We start from the raw sequence: 15,508 nt of genomic DNA, 5'->3' as shown, positions 1-15,508 counted from the left end.
TAGAAAGTGACATTTACTAAGGTGGTATAGTAAGAAGAGGTGCCATAAAAACATCCCCTGAAGTCTCTGAAACACGTCCTCAGATATAGAGTTCAAGGAAAAGTGGACTCAAACTTGGATAGTATATGTAGCAAGGAGTAACTCCTAGCTTCTATTTGCTGAAAGATATTTACTCCCCTTTGTGGGATGCTCAAGAAGTTCTGGAGCATTTGTAGAGCCATAAATCTTCCTTTGTGTACTAAATCCAGCTACTGCTCTCCCAGAGGAGACTGGGAAACAGAAGAGAAGTTCAGGATTGGATGGGAAGTCATAAATCTTGACTTTTAAAATCTTGCAACATCTTCTTTCAGTCAAAGCAGGATGGAAGGAAGGAGACTGGGTCTCCTCCATGGTCAAAACTGACATTCTTGTCACTTTACTCCTTTCCATTCTTCTCCCTCCTCCCATATTTCAATATCACGGGAATGCCATAGAAATGTGAAATTTTATAGACTTCTCCTAGAACGTGAACAAGTTCCCTCAGCCAATCTAATCTGAACATTGTTTCTGTTCAGTGTCTCTGTAGTTTATTCAGAGATTTAATTTGATCCAAGCCTTTGCACACTTAGTTGGAATGTCTTTGATTGACTTGATTCGTTCAAGACTCTTCCAAGTGTTTACGGTGCTAGGATGTAACATTTTATCAATTTAGGTTGGATGGGCAATTTTATTTACTCATTTGACTCCACTCTTAAATAAACAAGACAGCAGAGTACAGAGAAAAAATGCTGGCAAGTCACTTGATTTTCCTGGGCTTCAGTTTCCTCATCTATAAAATGAAGGAGTTGGGTTGATGGCTTCTGGGGTGTCTTCTAGCTCTCACTCTGCGATCCTAATTATATAGGAGAAGTGGGCATTAAGGATATCATCAAAGAAATGAATGGTCAAAAGAGACCAGTTATATAGTTAAAGCAGAAAACCAGAGAACCAATTGCATGTTACCATTGTTATCCCTCTAATGAGAATAATAGCTCACCAAAGCAGTGGACCTGGAGTCAGAAAGACCTGAATTCAAATCCTGCCTCAGACACTTACTAGCTCTGTGATTCTGAGCAACTCATTTAACCTCTGGCCTGCCTCTGTTTCTTAAGCTGTAAAATGGGGATAATAATAACACCTACTTCCTAGGGTTGTAGTGAACATCAAATGAGATCATCTTTGTAAAGTACTTAGCATGGGGCTTGCCATATATTGGCAATATATGTTGTCATATATTTCCATAATATATGTTTGTTCTGTTCCCTTCCCTTGTTCCTTCCTGATGCCAAGAGAAAGCAAAGAAAGTTCACCTTCTCCACTCTGCCCAGGATATTGGCTTGTGTCAAACTTTGGGGAGGACTTGAAATAAAATCATGAGAGATGGCCAGATGTGAATGGGCTATAATCTGCATCCTAGGTGATGAGCTCACTGAGTTTTTGGAGCATTAGCGTGTTGAAGTGAATTGCTCCATATTTAATAAGCTTACAGCTGCCGTCGAACAGAGAAAGAAATTATAGCACATAACCCAATATTGTTATACCCTAAGAAAGATGAATAAGGAATTCAGAAAAACATGAGGAGGCTCATATGAACTGATGCAGAGTAAATTAGGCAGAACTGGAACAATATTAATAATAAATATAACTGTAAATGAGAACAACATTCATATGATGGAATTAAATGCAGTAGAATCATAATGATCAGTTGTAGCTCTGAAGAACAAGTGAGGAAATGCAAGTCTCTTCTTTCCTGGGAGAGGTGGATGATGAGTATGTGAGATTTCACACACTGTTGGATGCAGTTGTTGGTTCTCCTTGTTTTCATAACTTTGTTATGAAGGATGGCTCACTGGGTAGAAGAGGTGGTAGGGACTATATTGGGAAATGACCAAAAAACCCCAAAGTGTTAAAAATAAGAAAATAGCATAAAACTAAATAAAAAAGAAACCATTATCATCCCAGAAGTTTCTCATCAAAGGCATCCTAGTTCCTTCTATTCTTTCTAGGTATTTGTTCATTTGTTCTGAAAGTGGCACAGTTATGTGGATGGTATGGCACCCCCTTTTCTTACCCTGCCAGAGTAACTCCTAGACTGAGCAAGTTAAAGAGATTTTGATTTTCAGGAAGTGTAGGCTCTCTGTTGAAGGCTTGGTCTTCTTGCCTGCTTTCCCTGTTAATTCAGTCTTGGCCATGACCAATCTTAGAGTCCTCTTGTTCCTGTCAGGTGGTGAAGCATTCCCTCATCTGGTCTTCCTTAGACTTTGTGTTCCAAAATACTAGCACTATTTCTGACAATTATGAAAGAAAGTAAAGTAGAATCTCTGCCATGTTGTATAGGAGCAAAAAAGAAGTCTTTTCTTATAGATTATGTTGTGTGAGTTCTTCCCTTTGTTTTTATATCTCTAAAAAAAGAAGGAAAATAGTCTAATGGAGTCTGTTCCCTTCAAATGTTCTGTGATAAAAGGAATATGAAAACTCTCACATTGTTTGTTTGTTGTTCTTTTCTTTCTTTTCATTTGGGGTTTGGGGGAAGGTAGTTGGAAGAAAGAAAAAAATACTTGATAACTGAAAAAGATAAAATTTAACTTAAAAATTATGGGAAGCAAAAAGATAATAAGGAAAAAGACTTGTACAAGAATATTCATAGCTGTGCTCTTTGTGGTGGCAAAAAATTGGAAAATGAGGGGATTCCCATCAATTGGGTTATGGCTGAACAAATTGTGGTATCTGTTGGTGATGGAATACTATTGTGCTAAAAGGAATAATGAACTGGAGGGATTCCATGTGAACTGGAATGACCACCAGGAATGGATGCAGAGTGAGAGGAGCAGAACCAGAGAACATTGTACACATAAGTAAAACACTGTGGAATGATCCAATAATGGACTTTGCTACTAGTAACAATGCAACAAGCCAGGATACTCCTGAAAGACTTATGGGAAAGAATGCTATTCACAGTGAGAGAAAGAACTATGGGAGTAGAAATACAAAAGCAAAACATATGACATCACTTATCACATGTATATATGGGGATGTGATTTGGGGTTTAGGCTAAAAGATCTCTCTATAGCAAAAACGAATAATATGGAAATAGGTATCAAGTGATAACAATTGTACAACCCAGTGCAATTGCTTGTCAGCTCTGAGAGGGGAGAAAGGAAGAGGAGAGGGAAAGAAAATGAATCATGTAAATAGGGAAAAACATTTTAAAATAAAAAATTAATAAAAATAAAAAATAATAAAAATAAAAACCCTATAGCACCATGGGAAAAAATTATGGGAGGACTTGCACAAGAGTCTCACAGAATGGGCAGGCATGAGTGTGTTATGACAAATCAGGTTAAGTTAACAAGCATGTCTTAGGTGCCTGTTATGTGCTAGGTACTGTGCTTAGCATTGGGGATACAAAGACATGCAAGAAGCAGTCCCTGATCTCAAGGAACTCACAGTATAATGGGACATACAACTATACAAATAAATATGCAATCAACTATATACAAAGAGGATAGAGACAGGATCAATTGAAGATAATCTTAGAGGGAAGGCACTAGCATTAAGGACGATCAGGAAAGGCTTCCATTAGAAGTTGTAATTTTAGGTGGAGACTGAAGGAAGTCAGGGAAGCCAGGAGCTAGAGACAAGGAGAGAGGGAATGCCAGAAATAGGAGACAGCCAGTGAAAATGAATAAAGGTGGGAGATGAAATATCTAATGTGAGATACAGCAAAGAGGCCATTGTCACTGGATCAAAGAGCATGTGTAGAAGAGTACAATGTAAGAACATTGGAAAGGTAGGAAGGAGTCAGATCATGAAGAAAAAGTAAAATAGAGCAAACAGGTTTTTATATTTGATCTTAGAGGTAATAGGAAGCCATTGGAATTGACTGAATAGGGAAGGGGAGAAGAGTGACATGGTCAGAGCTGAGTTTTTGGGACATCAATTTGTCACCTCAGAGGGGAGAGATGATGCAGGAAGACGAAGCACAAGGCTATTGCAACAGTCCAGAAGTGAGGTGATGAGAGCCCCTACCAGTATTGTAACTCTGGCAGAGGGCAGGAGGGGGTTATATATGAGAAATAGTGTGAAGATAAAATCAACAGGATTCCTCAACAACAGATTGGATCTGGGATATGAAAGAGACTGAGAAGTTGAGGATGATACCGAGGTTCCACTCGTGGGGACTGGGAGGATGGTAATGCTCTCAATAATCATAGGTAAGTTAGGAAAGAGAAGAAGGCTGGAATGGAGGAAGATAGTGAATTCAGTTTTGAGCTTTTCGACTTTTAAATGTCTACAGGACATTTTTATCTACATGTCCAAAAAGAAGTTGGAGATATGAGACTGGAGGTCAAGAGAGAGGTTAGGGCTGGATAAATGGATCTGAGCATCATCTGCATAAAGATGAAAATTGAATACATGGGTGTTGATGAAATCATCTATTGAAATAGTTTAGAGTGAAGAGAAGAGGGTCCAGGACAGAGTATCTTGAAGGGAATAGCCCATGGATGAGATCACATATCCATTGGCATATTAGAGTGATTCAATTTAATTTCATTCATTCAGAGACATACAATGACAGGAATTAGGTTAGTGTTGCCAGGAGGACCCACTTCCACAAATTGAATTATATGTAATTAGCATGTCAATTGTTGATGCAGGAATGATATTTCTAAAAAGTACTTGAAAGGAGGTTTCACATCCACTTCATAAGTATACAGTGAAAATGACATTAATTAGGTTTTTCGAGGAAAGCGAGGGTTATATTTGGACCAATGCTTCAATATGTCAAGGATCTGTGATCTCATCAGTATAGTCTCTTTCTTCCCTGATGCTGATCAAAACCCTACAATGACTTAACAGACAGTTGTTGAGAGTTGCTATAATAAAAAAATTAATCATTCTGTAAATAACCTCGATGATGAACTTCTTCCAACATAACTTTGCTATTCATAAAATCATAGATTTAGAGCCACAAAGAAACTTTAGAAGCCATCAATCCTAATCCTCTCATTTTATAGCCAAAATTTTATTGAAAATTTCAGATTGAGGCCCAGAATGGTGAAGTCACTTGCTCAACGTTAAACATATAGGAAGTTGCAGAGCCAGGATATGAGCCCAGATGGTCCCATAAAAACAGCACCCTTTCCATGTTAGTCCTTGGGCAATAGGCATTTTTCATCTACTTCGATTTTCCTTTGTAGGTGTGATCCTCCTTCAGGAGATTTTATAATATATAGAGGTTTAATGCAACCAGTCCAATGTTATCCATGACAGGAGCTCCTGGAGGACCTCATCATTAGGGAATCTTTCTTCCATGTAGTCTCTGAACTGAATCTCCTTCATCAAAGTGATAAACATCTTTGGCATGCAAATATCTTCCCATTTTATGCATCCTCTGATCTTTATGATGAAAAAGTTATTGAACAAAGTTACTTTTTATTGTTAGAGCTTTCCAGGAATCCTGAATACTTTTGATTTATGAATGGGAGACATTTTGTTGAAAGAGAGCTTTGGAGGCAGTGTTCTGCTTTTTCAAATCAAGTGTTTTTTAAAAAATATTACACAGGGGGTAGCTAGGTGGCTCAGTGGATTGAGAGTGAGGCTCAGAGATGGGAGGTCCTGGGTTCCAATCTGGCCTCAGACACTTCCTAGCTGTGTGACCCCGGACAAGACACTTGACCCCCATTGCCTAGCCCTTGCCACTCTTCTGCTTTAGAACCAATACACAGTATTGATTCTAAGACGGAAGGTAGGGGTTTCTAAAAAAAATAAAATATTACACAATTTAGTGTATTCTCAACATCTTTTAGCCAATGGTATTACAGAATAGATGTGGTCTTCTGTGGACTATTATCTTATTCTGTCTTTCTGTCCTTCAGCAACCTTGTGAATTTCTCTCAGCATCCTCAAAATTGAGTCATCACTGGAGTAGACTTCCTCTATGTACACTTAGTCCAATTGCTTTTCTTAGTTTTCTTCTTTGTCATTTTACCTTTTCTATAAACACATGTGGATTTGTGATGTTATAGTCCAAATGTGATGACTCGTTTCTGATGATAAAAGATAATTTATAAAAACCTTTGCAGATAGTTTCTATTTTTCTCTTACTTTACTTCCATTTTCATTTTTAAGTGTCTTTGAGATGTAGATGTTTTTGCTTTGTTTGCCATGAGTAAAGCTTAAAAAAAGCCTCCAAAACTGGTATCACCCATCATTGCTTTTCTTTTTTTGTGAGGTAATACTGTTTATAATTTCTACCATCTTTATTGTTCATATTTTACAACAAATTTATAACTTAAACATGAGTTGCTTTTGGATATTGTCTCTTTCTTGGCAAGCAAGTAAAATGTTAATGACTAAACTGCTTTTAAGGCTCTGATCTTCTTGTTAAGGTAATTGATTTATATAGCTCAAACATCTTTATTAGTAGTTTGTGTCTATGTCCTTTTTTCTTTCTACTATCCATTTTTCATTTGCATTATTGAAACAATTATGACTTCCAAACAACATTAAATTTAATATAAAAATATATTCCTTATAACATTTTGGATTGAAGTAGAAGGAATTATCAAAATGTCATAGAAGGATAGGGTATCATAATCCATATCCCCTCAAAAAGTTATAAGATCTTTATTCTCTGGGGAGGCATCCTAGTATAATGGGGGAAAAGAACTAGATTTGAAATCAGAGGGACTGAGATGAAATCCTGGCTTTGTTATCTCCTAGCTGTATGAACTTGAACAAATCTTTTAATCTCTCTGTTTCTCATTTTTCCCTTCTATAAAATGAAGAAACTGGACTAGGTAATCCTTAGGATCTCTTTCAGCTCTAAATCCTATGATTTCTTATGACTAAGAGAAAGCAAGAGGTCATCTACCAGGGTAAGAAAAGGGCCCAGAAGGGGAGGTAGGGGCAGTAGGAAAAAAGCACCACTACACTCTAGTCCCTTCGACTTTCCTTTTTCCAAGTTCAATCTTTCTAGTGAGCCAGATGTCCTTTATGTATTTATGTATCCTTCTTATCCAATGTCCCTATTGTCCCTCCCAAGTGAGAAAGTCCAAGTATTCTCCTGGTTATGTTTATTTCACTTTGTATCAGTTCATAAAATTCTTCCCATGTTTCTCTGATTTCCTTATATTCATCATTTATCAAATGTTCCTTGACTTCTACACCTCGATTTATTCACCTTTTCTCCAGTTAATGGACCCTATTTCTGTTTCTAGTATTTGACTACCATAAAAATTACCACTGTGAATATTTTAGCATATATTTTACATATCTTTATATCCCACTTCCTTTGGATATACATAAATATAAACAAAACCACACACACATCCAGTAGTGGGATCCCTCATTCAAAAGGTGTGAACAGTTTAGTTTTTTCCCTCGCATTTGATTTTAAAACTATTGACCTAAAGCTAAGAGTTCTGGGTACCTTCCTGCTAAAATACCTTCGTTGAATCTTTTGATCACTAAGACAACCGAAACCATCTATGTTTCATCAGAAATGGCTCTACCCCTGGTCATGGAGGTAATCAGAATGGAGTGATCTTTGGGACAGATATTGGAATATCTTTGGATATGATGAGAGCCTTCCCAAAGTGAAATGGACTGTTTCAGAGGTGGTGAGCTTCCCTTCATTGGAGGTCTTCAAGTAGAGGCTGGAGGCCCACTTCTTGAGGATATTAAAGAAGAGTGTTTGGGTGTAGGTTGCCCTAGATGGCTACTAAGTTCTCCATCTAGCTCTGAGTTTCTATGGCATTCTTGTCTAAATAATCAGTCACAGAATTGAAGGCTTCTTCATCCTCATTTCAACCCTAGGGGTAATGGGGGAAATGGTCGAACATTTTCCTTTTGTGATTAGCTGTAATCTCTGCTTCCAAAGACAATAGATCTTCTACTGGAAAGTACATCGATTACATGGACTCTAAGCAACCCAAGGGAAAAGTGCTGTATGCAAATAAAGCCGTTGCTGTTTCTGGAAATCCCGTTTATAAACACCCTAAATACATTTCAATTGATAAAGGGAAGCAGTGGGTAAAAGTGGTATACAGTCAAATACTTCCTGCTCAACCCCAACATATACATATTTTTCTAGCACAGCGCTCAATTGTGAAATCGGGGGGCCAAGGATGCAATATAAACAGGATTTTTTTTTGCAGCAAATTTTAGTAAAATATCTGTAGAAAAGACGACCAAATATACCAATGTTGAATATTACAATGTATTTGATTAATTTTTTCTTCTTTTAATACAAAATGGTCAGATAATCTTGTCCTGCAAAAATACTACATTTTAAAATTCCGTGTGGTGCTATCAGGCACCCCCGGTCTCTGCGAGCTATAACTGGTACGGAGCTCGCGCTGCTTGTCAAAATTTAATGAGAGGACCCGTTCTAAAATAATTGAATTTTCATATCAGAACGAGCCAGGATTACTCAGACAATAAAATTGCTGAGTCCTGTACTGTTACCGGCAAATACCTTTTGCTTCGCTCATGAAATCAGTATGTAAATGTTCCGGGCCTGTATTTAAGGCATCTTAGGCCCTTGGAGTTGGAGAACTCGCAGTAATTTCAAATGGTCCCGTTGATAAGTAGCTGGTTTTTTATAATGTTCCAAGTGTAATTTGTTTGGTGAATCAGGATAAGCATTTGGTTTATATTTTATATAAATGTTAATGCTGTTGCAGTTTAATTATGTTTCTTAACTTTAAGCATTTTCACAAGTCAAATTTGAAGACGGCCAGTCCATCAGATTGTCTTGCTTTCGTAACATTCTGGGGACTGGGGGAGCCACCCCCCATCCTGGGAGTTAAAAGTAGGAAAGAAATATTGGTAAAGTTAGAGCTGGGTAGTTTGGTGACTTCAGGCATGGAATGTGTGATAAGGAAGGTGGGATAAATACAGTCTCCTGAGTGGGTCTTTTGTGACTAGTTGGAAACACCCCCCCCACAGACACACACACAGAAAGAGGCTTGGGACATTTCCTAAGAAGGATCAAAATACCTTTTGAAATGAGAAAATTCACTTTCTTCCTTTTGGTAGAAAGGTGGAGGGCTATGGGTTCAGAAAGCTGCATACACTGTCAAATAGAATCACTATGTTGATTGGTTTTGTTCAACTGTTTTTCTTTTTTATAAGAGAGGGCTTATTGAGGGGATGGGTATATCTACAAATGACTAATATAAAAGCAAAAGGCTTGAATGAAACTAATTTAAAATAGAACAAGATATCATTAAGATTGACTCATTTATTTTATTTTTAAGTTAAAGTTTTATTGATGTCTTTTCTTTAAAATTTAAATCATTTATCAATGTACTACATATATCCTTACCTATACCTCAGTAAACCTTCTGTTGTAATAAAGAAAAACTGGTAAGTAAAGCTACCCAACACATGGATCTTGTCTGATGATGTAATTACTCAGGATTTGTTTTAGCATTTGTTTTAATCTACATTATTGTAGGTGCTGTGTATATTGTTTTCTTAGTTCTGCTTACTTCACTTTGCATTTCCTTTATAGATGAGGACCTTAGGGGTGCTTTTCTTGTGCAGTTGCCCCTCCTTTTGCACAATTTATTAGATCACCTCTTGAGTTTCCTTCTGCCTCTAAAATCTCTGAAAGATCTGGGACCCTTTATAAATGACAGTGGGGCTAAACAATTCTTTCCTGCCCTATCTCCCTGGACTGGGAATGGACTTTGGAAACTGGAAAACCTCTGGGATAGTATTCTGCATGGTTGAAGAGTCTTGGAACCTTGTGAAGTATGCTAGCTACATGACCTTGAGTAAGTCCCTTCCCTTGTTCCTGAATCTATACAATGACAGGGGTTGGCCCCGATGGCCTCTAAGCCCTCTTTCAACCAAAGCTAGGATCCTTTGAGCCTTTCCATACTCTCCAGCCTCTTGGAACTGAAGCTCCCAGATCAAAGTTCTCCAGGAGAATGGAGTCCGCTCTCTCCTCCCATTCTTATCTACCTTTATATTATACCGCTTCCTTTCCCCATACTAAGAAGCTGCATTATGGGACAGCAGTAAGCCAGCTTTACCTGATCTTGTCAGGAAAGGCTTTCCTCGTTACCATCAGGAGCAATGCTGCTCTCACTGTTAGAAGGAAAAAATCTGTATTCAGAACTGAACAGAGATCCCAGCTCTTTTGTATTGGCCTCTACTCAACCAGAAACTATAATAGCTTTTCATTGTCACCAATCCCCCTTAAGAGCTCACTTTTTCCAGAAAAAAGGGTCTGGTTTTGCATCGATCTCAATCATTGCTGCATGGAAAGCTAGTTAGGCTGTTGATACAAGGTAAGGAATGGCCATGCCATGTGTTCAGATCACTTTCTATATGGCAGTCATTTCTCTCTATGATCTTGGGCAGGCCACTTCCTCTTCTAGGACCTCAACTTCCCCATCTGTAAAATTGGGATAATAATGCTTGTAGAACTTCCCTCAAAGAATTGTAATAAAGGTTAGTCAATCAGCTATCACTCATTAGGTACCCATCTGTGCCAGAAACTGTGTTGGACACTGAGCCCTCAAATACAATGAATGTAGCAATCCATACTCGGAGGGAGTTGGGAGAGATACTAAGTTCATATGCAGAATAAATAGAAAATAAGTCCAGGTAGTTAGGGAGGGCAGACACTAGCAGCTGAGGGGATCAGGAAAGGCATGGCATAGGTAGCAGTGGCTGAGGCACACCTTGAAGGCAGAAGTGAGAAGGGAGTGCATTCTTGGCAAAGTCATCGAGATGGACCATGGAGTGTCATGTGTTAGGAGCAGAGAAAGGCAATTTGGCTGGAGTTTTGAGAGGAAGAGTAATATAGAAGGAGTCTGGAAAGATCTGTAAAGGCTAGGTTGAAAGACTTCAAAAGCTGGGAAAGTTTATATTTTATCCCATAGGCAATAGGTAGTCACTAGAATTAGTTGAGTAGTGAAGTGACATGGTTATCTCTGTGCTTACCAAAAATCACTTGGGCAGCGTTTCAGAGACTGGACTGGAGTGGGCAGGGGCTTGAGGCTGGGGGACCAATGAGGAAGTTGTTGCAATCATGGAAGTAAGAGATGGTACAAGCCTTTTCTGAGGGGAAGTAGAGAGAGAAGGGGCAAATATAAGAGGTTTTGCAGAATCAGAAAGGATACAATCTGGCAACTGATTGGATGGGTGGAGTAATGTAGAGAGATGGACTTGAGGGTCCCGAGTGTGGTGGTGCCTTCCTCAGGAATAGAGCATCTGGAAGAAGGGAGGGTTTGGCAGGTAAAGATAATGAGTTGATTTTGAGATGTCCAATAAGCCACTGGTGATGTGACATTGAAGAACAGGTACGATACTGGGGCTGGATACACACACACATACGTCACATACAAAAGATGACATGAAAACTCTTGCAAGTTAATGTAGTCAGAGGTAGAGAGAGACGAGAAAGCCTTGGGGAATACCCACAGTCAAGAAGCATGATATGGATTATGAGCCAGCAAAGGAGGAAAATTAGGAGAGACTGGCATCACCAAAACCTTGAGAAGAGAGCGTACCCAGGAAAGGGTGACCGGTAGCAATAAATCTAGCAGAGGCTTAGAAAGATATGGATTGAGCAAAAACCATCACACCTCCCAGTTAAAAATTGCTAGTGTTAAGATTAAAATTCACTGGAGATTGTTTTATATGCTTATTAAATAATTTAAAAAGTGGATCAGAGAAAGAAAAGGCACTAGCCACATGTGGCTGGCTTTTCTCTTTGCAAGGCCTTCCCCTAAGCAGCGCTTGCCCACAATGGCACTTGTGTAGTCACCTTCTTTGAGCCATCTGTGGGGTCACACTATGGGCCTGCCATTGCTCACCTAGTCTCCTCCTCTCCCTGTGATTCCAAGGCAAAAGAGTGCTACTCCCCCCCCTCCAGTCCAATTTTGTGCCCCTTGTGATGTCACTTTTCTGAGTCCCTCTGATTTGGCAGACTCTGACCTCAGTCTGGATCAGAGGTGGGTCTTCCTGATGCCAGGAGTCACATGAGACAAGAGGCAAGGGCAGGGAAGCCACAAGGCCTTTGGCATCCCCCCAGAGTACACATGTGCTCCCCTTAATTCAATTCTTAATTCAATCAAAGCATGGGATTGAATTGCAACCTCAGAGAATGGGCTATTTTCAAACTCAATAGGAAACTTTCCCTTTAAAATCCAAGGCTAATCCTAGAGTACCCAAAGAAAGAAAAGGGGTGTGGGCTACTGTTAAATTCTCCCATTAGTTACTTTGGAGAGAGCATTTCATTGAATCCAGATTACAAAAGGCTGAGGCACAGTGTATGAGGGGAAGAGAAGTAGAGACAGTGAGAACTTAGAACTTTTTCTGGGAGTTTGACTGACAAAAGGGAGGAAAGATAAAGTGATAGCTTAAGGAAAGGGGAATCTAGTGAAAGTTTTTCCAGGATGAGGAGAAAACTGGGCATGCTTGAAGGCAGTAGGAAAGGAACCAGTAGATAGGGAATGGATATGGATTACAGAGAAGGAATGATTGGCAGGGCAATCTGCTGGAAAATGATTGGTAATGGGATCACATATAGAAGAGCTGATCTTGGCAAGAAGAGCCACCACATCATGAGAAACTAGGGAAAAAGAGAAGAATGTGGGATATTGTTGGAAAATTTTAAGATGAAGAGAACGGAAGATGGAACTCATATTGAATGACTTTAGTTTTTTCAGTAAAATAAGATGAAGTTCCTAGTCAGTAAGGGGGGGGAGGGAGTGGGGGGTAGAGGAAGCTTCAGAAAAAAGAGAAAGTTTAAGAGATATTCTCTTCAGTAGATTTTTATGCCTCTTTTATCTATTGGCCTAGTCTGTTTTTTAAGATATTAATTTCTTATTAATAACATGGAGATGGGTCTTGATCAATGACACATGTTAAACCCAGTGGAATTGTGTGTCAGATATGGGAAGGGGGTGGGGGGTGGGGAAGAACATGAATCTTGTAACCATGGAAAAATATTCTAAATCATCTAAATAAAATTTTAAAAAAGATATTAATTCAGAATTTTTTGTACCTCTTTGTGCCAAGCCATTGACTCTTTTTTCATGATTGTCCTATATCATTCTCATTTCTTTTCCCCAGTTTTTCTTCTACCTCTCTTATTCGATTTTTAAAAAAATTTTTTGAGCTTCTCCATTAATGGGGGGGAGGCTTGAGAGCAATTCCCATTTTTCTTGGAGGCTTTGGATGCAGCAGTATTGACTCTGTTGTATTCTTCTGAATTTGTGTTTTGGCTTTTCCTGTCACCACAATCACTTTCTATATTGAGTTCCTTATTTTTGCTTACTCATTTTCCAGTCGTTTTCTTTTTTTAATTAAAAAAACGGTTAAAGTTGGGTTCTGTAACTATGGTGAAGGGAGCACTGTTCTAAGTTCAGATTCATTGTGCAGCTGCCTTCAGAGGTAGCTCAGGGTTCTATCTGCTTTCAGTTCCTCCATGGTGGTATGATGTAAGGAGAGGCATGTTTAATACTCTCCTGACCTGTGCTCTGGTCTGTGAGTAACCTCAAGCATTCATTCTTTTACCCTTTAGATCTAGGACCAGGGTCCCCTGCTCCCCTGAGTCCACAAGTGCTGGTGTGTACTAGTGCTCCTCCTTACCCTGTGACTGTACATGGGCAACATCCAGAGCCAGCAGAGGGATTCCTGTAATCTCCTTCTGAGCAGTTTTCCAACTCCATACATGGTCTGTAGTTGAGAGCTCCAGAAATCTTTACTGCTGATTCAGCATCCCCAAGGCCTGTTGCTGCAGTGGGGCCTGCCCTTGGCATGCTGCTTTGTGCTCCAGTTCCATCTCAGTACAATAAATCTAAGTTGTTTTGGGCTGAAAAATTATTTCATGCCATATTTTTGTGGGGTATGTTGCTCCAGAATTCATTTTGAAGCATTATTATACCATGGTTTTTGGAGAGTGCCATCTAGGCTCTACCACTCAAAAGAACGTTTAGAATAGTTTCTATGGATAGTTGGATACAGTAGTAAAAGGGAGCAGTAAAAGGATTGCCTTGCTGCAGTCAGGACCCAGTTGAAGGCAGATAACATAAATTTGTAGCACTGTTGTGCAATGTTTCCCAGGTCCATTCAGCAAAATGTTAAGTAGGAATAGCAAAAGTAGATGGTAGGATTAATTCAGGGGTTGGGCCAACAAGGGATGAATGTAGACAGGAATAGGAGGAAAAAGATTTCAAGGATGGAATAGAATGTGGAGTTGAACTGGTTAACTATAGGTTTGAGGTTGGGAAGGGAGGAAAGTGAAGCCAGAGGAAGATTTATATCCTTAGGGCTAACCTTTTAGAGACCAAGTGCCCAAACTGCAAACTTCATGTTGCATGTCAGCCTCCACATTACCCCAGACAGGGGAGGGAGGAAGAGCTCCCATTGGGCTATGGGGCAGAAGGGTAGGTGATGTGAAAAATGTTCTCAGGCACCCATGGAAAGAGGGAAGGGAGCAGCCCCCTCTGGCCAACTCTGGCACATGTTCCATAGATTCATCAACAATGTCCTAGACTGAAAGAAAAAAGGTTTGAAAGCTGGAATGAAGACAAACAATAGGTTTAGGAGGGAAGAGAAGTAGTACAGTATGGGGGGAAGGAGTGATAGAAAGTCAGGTTTAGATAGGGGAATGTCAAAATTTTTAAACAGGTAGGTCATACACTTGTAGCTAATGGTGAGATTCAACATGTAATCATCCCGTGTGTGGCTCACCTGGAGAGGAGGGGCTTTGGGATCTAAAGACTTTGAGAAACTGGGAGAGTAAGTTGTTTGAGGAAGCATCAACATGGATACTGAAGTCCCCTATTATAAGGAAATGGGCTGTCAACTTTGTCAATCTTATGAGTATGACGTGGAATGTCTAAGTTGCTTTAATTTGCATTTTTCTCATTATTGGCAATTTGGAATCTTTTTTTATATGGCTACTGAGTCCTTGGGACATTTGAATAAAAAGAACCCAGCTCTTTAGAAGAAATCATTCTTTGCCTTCTCCAGAGTGCAGCAAGGGGGAGGGATTTCTCTCTCCTCTTCCCCTGCTAACATCTGAAATGGAGTCATGAAATATGCTAGCTTGCCCAGTAGGGATACCTTGCCTAATGAAGCATGGACTCAGAGATTGTAGCTATAGAGTATGAGGGAAAAGCCTAGGGAGCTCAGGAGGGCATTCTGCATAACTGAGATGTCCAGGGGAGCATTTGACTCAGCTGAGATGCCATGACTATTGATTGAGACATCACATTAGGATAAAGGAAAGTTCTCAGTGCCCAGTGGCACAAGGAGGTATGAATTTCCTTATCTATTGTGTATTTCTTAGTGTGTGCCTTGGTACTGGCATATGTGGTATATAGCCACTATTTGAACTGACACTGTATTTTGGGGGGAGATGCAGCTGAGGGTTATGGCAAGAATATTTTATCTCTATTCTTCATGTTCTGCAGTTTTAGTAGATACCTTTTGGGGTCTTTTTTGTGTCAACTCT

This window comes from Monodelphis domestica, chromosome X, assembly GCF_027887165.1.
Source record: "Monodelphis domestica isolate mMonDom1 chromosome X, mMonDom1.pri, whole genome shotgun sequence".
NCBI classification, from domain to species: Eukaryota; Metazoa; Chordata; class Mammalia; order Didelphimorphia; family Didelphidae; genus Monodelphis; species Monodelphis domestica.
This window is presented reverse-complemented; position numbering follows the sequence as displayed.